Source organism: Ahaetulla prasina, chromosome 1 (genome assembly GCF_028640845.1).
Source record: "Ahaetulla prasina isolate Xishuangbanna chromosome 1, ASM2864084v1, whole genome shotgun sequence".
Lineage (NCBI taxonomy): Eukaryota > Metazoa > Chordata > Lepidosauria > Squamata > Colubridae > Ahaetulla > Ahaetulla prasina.
In genome coordinates this window covers 130,944,209-130,957,213 of record NC_080539.1, presented here as the reverse complement: position 1 = coordinate 130,957,213, position 13,005 = coordinate 130,944,209, and positions in this window count along the sequence as shown.

Genomic DNA, 13,005 nt, shown 5'->3' with positions numbered 1-13,005 from the left:
TCTATTATGTTCTCTTTATAAGAGGTGGCTGACACGGCAACAATTGCAAAAAGAAAAGAAAAGAAAAAAAAGGTTATACAACCATGACCTGGATGACTGAGAATCTCCATAGACACAAGGGTTACACAGGTTGTTTTTGTATGGAAAATAATTAATAATTATTGCATAAGGGTATGCATGGCACATTAGTTGATTCAAATCATCTGCGGAACACAGACATTCTAATGAGGAATTACTGATAGGTCTCCCAGTTCTACAATTAGTATTTTTCTTTCAACAAAGCTCTGCAGGCAGTCAAATAGAAATGTCTAATTACCCTGCTTAGAATTCAACAGACATTCACATCCAACATTTATACTAATGAGCACATTCCCAACATTTATCCATGATGCTGTTTGTTCCAATTAAAGATTAAAGATCCTGCAAAGTACTATTAACAAAAGATAAAGAGGAAGCTGATGTAAACTTGTACCAAGTTAGAATAATCATAATGCTGGCTTATTATACTATATATCTCATGATCATGATTCCCCCCACCCTTGATTATTTGGTTTTGCTGTATGAAGAAAAAAATCAACATGAGCCCTCAATGGATGGCATAGAGTGTGATTCAGAGATGGGAGAAAGATGGTTAGAAAGGAAGCAGGTGGGGGAAACACAACTAGAAATATATCCAGATGAGGGGGCTGACATATTTTTGCCTTTCTGCTAGTTGTGGCCCATAAATTGATCAGTATAAAGGATTGTGGGATTGTCCCTGACAGTTTGTGGCCATCTAAAGATTTTATTATTCAGCATGTTTAGTGCTAAGTTTGTGTGCACAATTGTATTACTTTGCAAGAAACTCAATTATATGATGAACTAGTTATATACTAATGCACACTTCTGTTTTACATAGACACTTTATTGATTCCTCAGAATAATCAAATCTGTTAATGAAATCTGTTTGCCCACAAAGCACTCTTGCATTTGTGACATCATAAGGAGCTTGTTCTTTCCCACTCAAATTATATGAAAAGGTAGAATCAAATAAGGAAAATCAGCTGCTTTGACAGTTCCAGTGAGCATGATAAGGACTTTCTTTTCATTTTCTATCTGTGACAGTAGCAATGTGTCTGCAAAAACATTTAAAATTGTTACTGGGCAGGGTAATTTCCAAAAAACTAAGGCATTTCCCAAAAACTTACCATTGTTTTGAGATCTCCCTCTCCCCCTCTCCCTCTCCCCCCTCTCTGTCACACGCACACACACATCACATCATACAAACACAATTGACAAATAGTCCAGTCAAAAATGCTAAATAATTCCTGGAAGCCAAATCAACCATTAACAGGCATATTGAGTTAAACATATGCATATGTTTATCTTTTAATTGTATTTTAATAGTATTTATATTGTAATATTATTGTTTATTTTATCTGGCTGTGAACCGCCCTGAGTCCTTCGGGAGAAGGGCGGTATAAAAATTTAAATAATAAATAAATAAATAAATAAATAAATATAGTATATCGTAATGGCATCTTACTTAAATGAGGAATGATGGTTTTCTAATGGGAATAAGGGTCTAATTCTCTATATCACGAACCCATAATGGGTGCCTTGCTGGGACTAGAGACAGTTTCTCAAGGAAATGTTAGGCAGAAATCTGTTTTGGAAGAGCCAGCCATGCCGTAAAAGACATGAAACAGCTGTTTCTGTTGGAAATTGTCAGGACAGACAAAAAACAACAACAACTCTTTGGCGCAAAAACAAAACTGGCTACGTAGCTAACTTCAAAAGTCGCTACAAAACCGTATGCCGACAGATAAAGTCAGATGCATCAGTTATCATAGCAAACAAGAGGAAAACCTAATACGCACTAAATCCACAAGGCCTTCTACAATTTTGTAAACAACAAACTTAAAGACTCAAGATCCATCCCACCACTAAAAGGACCAAATGTGAAAGACTGCAATGATGAAACCGTGAAGGCCAACCTCTTCAACACATTCTTCAGTTCATGCTCAGTTCAATGGCTCATGCTCCTCATTTCCCAATCGTACCACAACTACTCACAACAATCTACAACATATCAATTTCACAGAAGATGCCATTGAAAAGGCACTATGCAACCTAAAACCATCTCTATCAATTAGCCCTGATGGATTATGTGCCTACTTCCTAAAGAAGCTCTCAACCACCATACCAAAACCACTTAGCATAATCTACAAAATATCTTTCAGAACCAGCTCCTTACCTAACTTATGGTCACTAGCCATGGTCATCCGTATCTTCAAAAAGGGTGATCCCAGCCTAGTTGATATATATATATATATATTTACAAACCAATTTCATTATGTTGTGTCACCTGCAAAGTCATGGAATCAATCATGAACCAATCCATTACCCTCTACTTAGAGACTCACAACCTACTCTCTAACATGCAATTTGGCTTTAGAAAAAAATTGTCCTGCAATCTGTAATTATTACATTGCAAAAACATATGGACTTCAAATCAATAGATGCAATTTATATAGACTTCTGGGTAAATCAATAGATGCAATTTATATAGACTTCTGTAAAGCCTTCAATTCAGTGGTACACACAACAAGTGACTTCTAAAACTAAAATCTTATGGCATTTCCAGATTCCTGCATAAGTCTATAGTTGCGTTCAAACAGGCAGCAAGTAGTCAAAATAGGGAACACCTTATCTAACCCTGCACCTGTTAACAGTGGTGTCCCCCAAGGCAGCATTTTAGGACCCACACTCTTTATATTTTATATAAATGAACTTTGCTATCATATTATAAGCAATTGTGTTCTCTTTGTGGATGATGTAAAACTATTCAACACCACTGACAATGCTGCTACTCTACAAAAAGACCTTAACTATGTGTCAAACTGGTCAAACAATTGGCAACTCCAAATCTCAACCAACAAATGCTCTGTTTTACACATTGGCAAAATAAAATAAAAAATAAAAATCAGAACACAAAATACAAACTGGATGGTTACGACCTAACAGATGACCTTCACTCTGTCAAAAACCTTGCAGTACTCATCTCAAATGATCTAAGTGCCAGAGCTCACTGTAACAGCATTAAAAAGCATTAAGAGTTGTTAATCTAATCTTGCACAGCTTCTTCTTCAGTAATATTGAACTGCAAACTAGGGCATACAAAACTTTTGCCAGACCAATTCTTGAATACAGTTCATCTGTCTGGAACCCACACTGCATATCGGACATTAATACAATTGAATGAGTCCAGAGATATTTTATAAGAAGAGTCCTCCACTCTTCTGCTCGCAACAAAATACCTTATGCCACCAGACTCAAAATTTTGGGCTTAGACAACTTAGAACTTCACCATCTTTGGTCTGACCTAAGCATAGTACATAAAAACATCGGCTACAATGTCCTACCAGCCAATGAATACTTCAGCTTCAACCAAAACAATACAAGAGTACACAATAGATACAAACGCATGGTAAACTGATCCAAACTAGACTGCAGAAAATACAACTTCAATAACAGAGTTGCCAACGCCTGGAATGCACTACATGACTCTGTGGTTTCTTCCCCAAATCCCCAAACCTTTAACCTTAGACTGTCTACTGTAGAACTCACCCCATTCCTAAGAGGTCTGTAAGGGGCGTGCATAACCGCACCAGCGTGCCTACCGTCTCTGTCCTAATGTTTTCTTTTATTTGTATCCTTTACATGTATTTATAATTATGTTTACACTTGTATCTGTCATAAAATACATGCTTGATGAAATAAAATAAATAAAAATAAATAAATAAATAAATAAGAGAAGGCAGACATTCGTCCTCATTTTACACAGATTAGATTTTGTCTCCTCAACCTATCCTCGTCGTCTCAGGCACAGTGGAGAAAATGGGCTTCCCCAACACCAGTTTTGGAGCAGGATGGAATAAGGGAAGTTATCTTCTTATTTTGTTTCTCACTGTCCAAAACAAGGATTTTGATCGCTACCTCTTACATCCATTCCAATTCTGTATTTTATTTATGTATTTAATTTATATCCCACCATTATTATTTTTGCAAATAACTCAAGGTGGCAAACATATCCAAACACATCTTCCTCCTCCTATTTTCCTCACAACAACAGCCCTGTGAGATGGGCTGGATTGAGAGAGAGTGACTGGCCTAAAATCACCCCACCGGCTTTCATGGATAGGCAGGCTAGAACTCACGGTCTCCTGCTTTCTAGCCTGGGGCCTTAACCTCTAGACTAAACTAGCTGTGATCAGATTGTATCTGATACATATGATTGTATGATCTCTTGCTATTCTTTACATGTCATCTATAATGGCATCCTTCTCTGGGTGATTTGAAGTGAATTTGCAGGGTAGCTTATTCAGTAATAAGAAATGTTCTTCTCTCTGTCAAGCTGGTGGAAGAAAAAAGAAGAAAGATTACCGGGACAAAAGGATGACATAAGGACAAAAGGATGTTTGCCTCAGTCTGATATTACAAACACATTTTTGGATTGACCAAATTCTTGACCCTTATTCTGGCTGGCTGATTAAAGCAGCCAAACTGGAATTGGCCTCAGAATCAAGATGAATTTTTCTTTAAGACTAGGACAAGGTTCTGTACGTCTTAAGAAGGCAATTATAAAACTTTTTATGAAAAGAACGCCCAACCTTGACCCACAAAAAATTAGTCTCATGTTACCCATTCGTGTCCTTTTACGAAGGTAGCAACAGCAGTGATGTGCACCTAGCTTGCAGCATGTCCTGACTTGAAAATGTTACCCTTGAAAATGTCTAGAGATTGCAGTTAGCACAAAATGTGCAGCAGCACTGGCCAATGCACGGTACATGGGTCATAAAATTCCTGTAATGAAATATTCATACAGGTTGCTTGTTCACTATTGGACACAATTCAAGGTATTTGCATACACTCATAAAGCCATAAACAGCTTGGAGACAGTTTCTGTGGGGCAGCTTTTCTCACACTGACCCTAATTGCTCAGTTTCATAGGAGAGGCCCTTCTAAAGTAACTCCCACTGCTGACTCTGTGACATACGGAAAAGCTTTTAATCCTTGGCTCTTTTATTATTTAGCTTTTATGCAAACTTCAAATTGGGTTATTGCTGTTTTGTTTACAGTACGTATTCCTTATTGTTGTAAGCCATTTTGATTATCAGATGGATAGAAACTGATTGATTACATGCCGTCAAGTTGTTGTTGTTTATTCCTAACAATCACCAAGATCAGGGGTGAGCAATTAATTTTCCCACGGGTTTACATAGGAAAGTGGGACTTCTGTGGAGGACTGAACTAATAGGGCTGCTGCCCCCACTTCAGCCATTGCTGCAGGCCACATAAAAACAGCTAAAGGGCTTCATGTGGCCTGTGGGCAGTTGAATGTCCAGGTCTGACCTAGATAGATTTTCTCCATGATGATCTTTCCCTATTGCTGGTCCTTCAGCAATTCCAATGGTGGACTCATGGCTACTGTAAGTGCCATAGCCTTGCAGTATAGTTCGGTTAAGACTTTATAGATCCGTCTTCTATTGCTTGCCATATTTCAGTAGGTATTCCATCCGTTCCTATAACTTGGTAAACAACAGGGGTACTGATCTAATTTTATTTCCTAGCACTAAAGGTTCCTATACGTTGGGAAAATCTAGGGTATTATAGATATTGACATCACTATTGTACAGAATTTTAATATACTTCTTCCTTTGCTTGCTTTCTTTGTTACTCTCTGTCCATTGCAAACTTTTAGCATACTAGTTTGAGGTTGGATTGATTCGAGGGAAAATATCTAAAGGTCTAATAATTGCATAATCTCCACATTTTTCTGAATGTTTATTTTCTTTTAATCTACATTTGTTAAAAGGAAGAAGACTTCACTAGTTATGTTGCTGGGAAGCAAAACTATTATATGATTTAGGAACAAAAACTCCACAATTGTGAATAAAAGTGACTGAAATAGCAATAGCAATAGCACTTAGACTTATATACCACTTCATAATGCTTTACAGCCCTCTCTAAGCAGTTTACAGAGTCAGCATCAGCAGAGTCAACAATCTGGGTCCTCATTTTACCAACCTCGGAAGGATGGAAGGCTGAGTCAATCTTGAGCAGGTCAGGATCGAACTCCTGACAGTTGGCAGAGTTAGCCTGCACTACTACATTCTAACCACTGCACCAGAAATCTTGCTCATGAAAACACAGATACTATTTGAGTTATTTTTTACTTTGAAAAAAATGGAGAAGTGAAATCCTGTGTGCACTGGGAAAGCAATGTAGCATTGTTTCACTTTTGAAAATATTCCTTGGTTCAAAATAATAGTTTTGTAGAACAGCTCTCTTTGTTTAAATTTATTATTGAGGTTGTTGTTGTCAATAATAAATAAATAAATAATAAATACAAGAATTAGTAATCTTTTTGGGGATAATTCCATACAGTGGATTATAGCCTACAGTAAAGTTCAAAATTAGTAATCAAACAGCAACTAGTAACAAATACAATAATTAACCATAAATAATATCTGAAAAGTTATAAAAAAGTAGATTAAAAATATCAGAAACGTAACAGATTAATTAAATTCAGACTGTTTTTGTTTTTTTTAAAGTCTTATTATCTTCCTGAAGGATAACAGAGAAAGAGGCTGTGGACCAGTCCAGTCACTCTGTGAAAAGAGGAACCTTTTATTTTTCTCTCTTAATGTTGGCCTGTTTTGAAAAGTTTCTCTTCTGGGCTGTTCTTTGGCTCCCATTTAGAAAAACAAAAGCACAACTATATTATTTTATTTTATTTTCAATTTATATAGCTGCTCATCACACCTATGTGATTCTGGGTGGCTCACAGAATTAAAAACAATAAAATAGCACAGCCAATATATATATATATATCCAAAAATCAGTAAAAGTAGGTTAAGATGACCAAAAAACATATGTACACATGGTCAATATGAACCAGAGGTGGATTTCAGCAGGTTCTGACCAGTTCTGGAGAACTGGTAGCGGAAATTTTGAGTAGTTCGGAGAACCGGTAAATACCACCTCTGACTAGCCCCGCCCCATCTATTCTTGCCTCCTGAGTACCAGCTGATTGGGAGGAAATGGGGATTTTGCCGTAACCTTCCCCTGGAGTGGGGAGGGAATGGAGATTTTACAGTATCCTTCCCCTGCCATGCCCACCAAGCCACAACCACCAAGCCATGCCCACAGGGCACTGATATGAACTCTTCAGGGCATTCAAATCTCAGCTGCAAATAATTACGCTTCTCTACATTGGTTCTTGCTGTTCCTGCCTTTCAGGAGTGGCAACAAATTATAATAAAATACTGATGAATATCTGGCATGCTTGATAAATAGCATTTTAAGCAGAGCAAAGCTGATGAGGCAAGAGATATTAACCTATACTTAAATTCCATGGACTGCTTAGACCAGCACCCACACAATTCTCCTTTAATCTTGCAGATGTTGGACAAAGGGAACAGTGACTCACTAGTGCTGTCCAGATTTGAGAATGTTTTTTTGTTGAGCCAGACAAGCACATCTGTGTCAGTCCATTTGCACCCAGACATCTGTTACACAGAGTGAACAAGTGCTTAAATTAATGCATTCCTTGGATGACATAAAGTTGCAGCGCACTTCTGAAATTTTGCCTGCTGTTATCACCTCTCATTCCTTTTGATCAAAATTTTACCATATGTTTTCCCAGGCACAGTTGACAAAGTAAAGCTCCTTATTGGTTTTTTTACACTCTTTCTTATTGTTTTACCCTTGTATAAGGGAACAATGATAGAATTCCAGCCAAAGATGCGGTCTTCTCACATAAATTAATCAAGCTGAATGCGGCGAGTAAACCATATTTATATTTTTATATCATTTTAATTTACACCATCTACATCTGCCTTCTTCTGTTTTTCAACATTGTCATAGCATAAGTAAGATCATTTTCATTTTCATCCTTCTGGTTTTTGAACATCAAAATGTATGGTGTCCATTTAATTTTACTCTTCAATATATTATTTTTTCCTTACAAATCTCTGAAATACTTTCATCAGACTCTCACTTTAGTTTCATCCCAAATCACGCCATTAGTTTTTGTTTTGGGTTCTGTCCACCCTGCTATAATCTCTTTGTTTCTCTTCACCTCCTTCCAAAATATCTTTTTGTTCCCAGCGAAATCACTCTTTTAATCTTAACTGTAACTTGTTCTCTTTGATTACTTTGCGCAAAATCTCTCATCGCATTTGTTTGGAGTTCTTTTTGAATGTTTTTGTGCATCCATAACCTATTTCCCTTCATCATTCCACCAAGCATCTTTTCCCATATCATTTTATGTCACTTGATAACATACAAATAATTTTTTACAATCAATTTCTGCATTGTGTTTCCTTAGGTTCACTTTCCATTCAATCTATATGGAGATTAACTTCTCTTCTAATATTTTTATACATAGAGTTTGTAGATTTATTGGAGTCATTCTCCATTCTTTATAGTTCTTTCACTAACTTTTTTTTCATGTTCATTGACTTGCCAGGTCAATCTGCAATAAGGCCTTCCTTATTGCTGATTTGGCCACTGCAGAGAAGATGGACTTGGCATGTATCATAAAGGCCTGGCTGGGGCCAGAGGGACAGGTTCCTCTCTCAGAAATGTGCCCGGCTGGGTATCAGTGTGGCAAGGGATGTGGTGTGGTCATTGTTATCCAACAGTCTCTGACTGCTGTCAGGGGTGCACCTCCACAAATGCTCTGATGTGAGAGCCTTTTTCTTAGAGTGATTTCCAGGGACTGTTTGGGATTACTGCTATTGTATCATATAGTCTACCTACTACTACCTTAGCTCCTGGACTACATGGTTGGCAGTAGAATTTCCCACTGACCTAGGCCCAAGTAGTTATTATCAGACACAATCAGTCCAAAACAAACATATTTTATTAGAACAGCTGAGAATTACTTCTCAACTTAGTCCAAATTAATTCCAAAAAAAGTCCTCCAGAAAAAGTCCTTCGACCTTATCACAAACCTTTGTCTTCTTTGGCACCCTGCCAAAGGCTTTTCTTAGGAAGAACCACACGAAGTTCAGAAACAGGAGACGCCGATAAGAAACAATTGTAGCAATGTTGCTTTCCTACAAAGCACCCAAGAGCCGTTGCTGCTCTTTTAAGCCTTATGGGAGGGGCCAATCATCTCCTGGCCTTACTCCCAAGTCATACTTTTTGCTTTAGCTGCTTTTGCCTTCTGGCAGCTCTTCATATGCGTGCACTAGAAACAGGATCCTCCTGTTCCTTTGCCTCTCTACTGTACGCCTCTGAATGCTCCACAGTCCGTACATCGCTCCCAGATGGCCCTGGCCCCATCTCTGTCTCCAATGCAGGACTCTTGGCCGGACCTTCCCCTGACTCCAGGACTGACCTGTTGTCCTCCCCAGCTTCCTCACTGTCCAACTCCGCTACCAGCTCTGCAGGCTGCTGGCGGACCACAACATTATGATTCTGGGAAACTTCAACTTGCCTTCCCTAGAGGTAGCTAGGAAGCTGGGGTTGGAGGTAGCTTGGGAGATCATGGAAATCATGACTTCCTTGGCCTGTCCCAGATCATCCAAGGCCCGACTGGGAATAGTGGTCAAACACCTGATTTGGTGTTCTCATTGAAGTGGTGCCTTTGTGATCTAGAATTGGTGGGCCTATTTTTGGTATACTCTGGGAGTATCTTAACTCTCTTTCTCTGTGTTCTGTTAAGCTTTAGGCTGTGTTGTCTTTTGTTTCACCGCTCGTCTTGGAATGTTCTCCCTCCCTCCTGGGAAGCTGCCACTTCATTGTAGTCCATTACGCTCTCTCCTTTATTAACCAAGGCGTTATGTATTAAATGTATATAGTTGTGCTAAAGGGGATTAACCTTTAAATGACCCTATCTATTAATCTGGTCTAAAGTGAAACTAACTTTTACATGACCTTAACTGTTAAATTGATCTAAAGTGAAACTAACCTTTACATGACTCCAACTGTTGGAAGGAAGTTCAGAACAATTATATGTGTGTGGGTTTTTCCTAGTTTATGATTGGTTAAGGCATTGTGGGCCTAGAATATAAATCACAGGCTATTGCCTACAGTTCCTCAATTTCATTTTTTGAGTAATAAATGCTGTGGCAGCTATGTTGGTCTGGTTCTTGCCTACTAAAGCCCACTACACAATACAAGGAAAATTTAAAACATGTTTTATTTAACCAAACTTAGATCTTTTCCACTAAAAATTTAGCACGAGCTTCCTTCCCATTATTAGTCAGACAAATTGAGATAAAAGCATCACTTTCTCCACAAAAACATGCACTAGACTAAAGCATAGGTCACCAACCTTTCGGATCTCAGGGACCACTGAATTCATAACTGTAAATCCTGCGGACCACTAATATGAATTTTTTAAAAGATAAATAGTATTTAGTTCAATATAAAAAATGCAAATAATTTTTCTGTGGACCACCAAAATTTTCTCAGGGACCACCGGTGGTCCACGGACCACCAGTTGGTGACCGATGGACTAGAGGATAGTTTATAACCATTATACTGCAAGGACATAGAAGAGAAAATGGTTTTATGCAATGGTAAATGTCACAGTGTGGTGGAACTACTTTTTAACTGGAGGTATAGTTTGTTTTGCAAGAGTAGCAACTGACACAAAAACCATACAGGAGATTTTTTAAACTATTTACAGAAAAGTGATTTATAAAAACACAATTCTAGTGTTGGGTTTCCTCCAGTGGTGGGATTCAGCCAGTTCGCACCACTTCGGGAGAACCAGTTGTTAACTTTCTAAGCAGTTTGGTGAACTGGTTGTTGGAAGAAATCATTACGGCAGAGAACCGGTTGTTAAATTATTTGAATCCCACCACTGGTTTCCTCCCAATTCTCCCTATTTATTACCCTCTTCCAGCTCTCCTTGGTCCTCCCATTTTACTCTGACTTCCTCCCTGTTTCTGGCTTGTCTAGAGATAATGAAAAGAAAGAAATTGCCTGGATTTATTGTAGTTTGGTCAGCCCAGCTTTACTTTCTCCTGAATCTTTCCAGCTGAAAGCTTCTCTGTTGGAGGAAGAACCTCCCTCAGGGTCTTTTCCTTTGTTCATGTTTATGCTCATACTTATACTTGCTACCTTGTACATGTTTGACAAAAAAATAAAATAAATAAATCTTCAGCATCAGCCGAGAAGGGGTGTGTGTGTGTATGTGTGTGTCCCCCTCAAGTTCTCATCCTCAGGATTTGTATATCAGTCTGACCAATGGGATTGCTCTCTCAATATCTCACCTTGCAGTGAGATGGGCAGGAAACACATTTAATAAATCAGCAAATTAATAAAAACTTCCCACAACAGCTCCAGCTAGCAGCCAAGTCAGTACATCAGCCCTCTTAACTGCGCAACTGCTATTCAAGTCCAGAACTTGGGGAGCTGTTCAGTCTCACGCCTGGTCACCAAAATCCATGTGTCACAGTAAAATGTGTGGATGGCTAGTTGCATTTCAGTTCTAGTCTTGTTCTTAACTTAAATAACTTATAAGTCCAGGTTAATGCAGCCCTCTGAGTTCCAAGTTTATGGCCATGTAAACAGTAATGTGCGAACTACTAAATTCATCTAAATAATTCAAATATACTAATAAAACAATCATATAGATGAATTGAACATCCTATTGCTTTAGGTGCACACATGGTCTGGTTTTCTCATAAGTGTAGACAGTTACAAGAGAAAAACACAGAATAGTAACATTCCAGTTCTGCAGAGTACAAAAAAATATATCTATCTTTGGAAAATAGTATCAAAGCATGTAATTTCTATAATTTATACTAGTTCTGTGGATAGTATCATTACATAATTTAGCCCCTAGGAGGCACTTAACAAAATAAAGGGCTTTCTGTGGCTTTTGCTGTTCTTCCTTTTTTTTTTTTTAATAGAGCAACAAAAATAAAGTTAAGTTTCATGTCCTGACTGATTTGTCTCCAGTGCCTTCTCAGATACTACTTAAGATATATCAGCTTTCTAGTCTGGCTAAAAATGATTAGTACTATATTTCTCCTCAAATTTTCAGTCTCCATGGCAGCTGGGCAATCTGGAAGGCTCTTCCCAAAACATCTGGAGAGCAGCTTGGAAGAAAGAAGACTGATACATCCCACCATGAATGTTCTGATTTTTTTTTTTTTACATCTTGTTTTTCTTAAGATAATTTACTTTATACTAGTTATTTTGGTGAGACCTTGGCCCAAAATACCAGCAGCAATCAAAGTTCTTGTGATCCATGCCACAGAGAGCTTTAAATCTTATAGAGTCAATTGGTATAGTCTTTTCCTGTGGAGGGGAAAAAAAAAGTCAAATTAAGCTTTTTCTGGGTGTGGGCAGTGTCTTAGGAGGCTGTTCAGGCTATACTTTTGTGACTAGCTTGGAATTTAAATCCTTTATATAAACATCTACTTAACTCCTAACCTTTCAATGTCATAATTACATGTCACTACTTATATATTCATTTTGCTTTGTTTTGCTTTGCTTTTATAACAGCACTATAGACTCATACCATAATATGAATATTAAACCCAAGGGAACTTAAAAAAGAAGCATTTTTTCCCCTAACAAGTTTAGCCAGTTTATTTTTGGAAAAATATCACATTTCTGAAGAATAGCTATTGCACTTCCCATGTAATCACTGTCTAGAGTATTGTTCTACAAAGGCTGCCAGTTTGAATTACAGTAATGACAAGTAATTTGCTGTTCTAATTGCTGACAAAGGTGACAAAAATGCATTTTTGGCCTTTTCTCAAGCTTCAATGTGCATTCTTTGCTTCCATGGTGCATCCTAGAATGATCACATGCTAGATGAAGCAAGTTGTAGAAAAGAGAAAAATAACAAAAGCAGGTCCAGATATTTAATGATGCTCTGGTGCTCTTTTCTTCACTTGCAATTTAAAAAAAATGAATCAATAATTAATATTTTGGCGTTTTGTACATGGTATTCCCCAAACCCATACGATGCAGTAAAATACAGGGTTT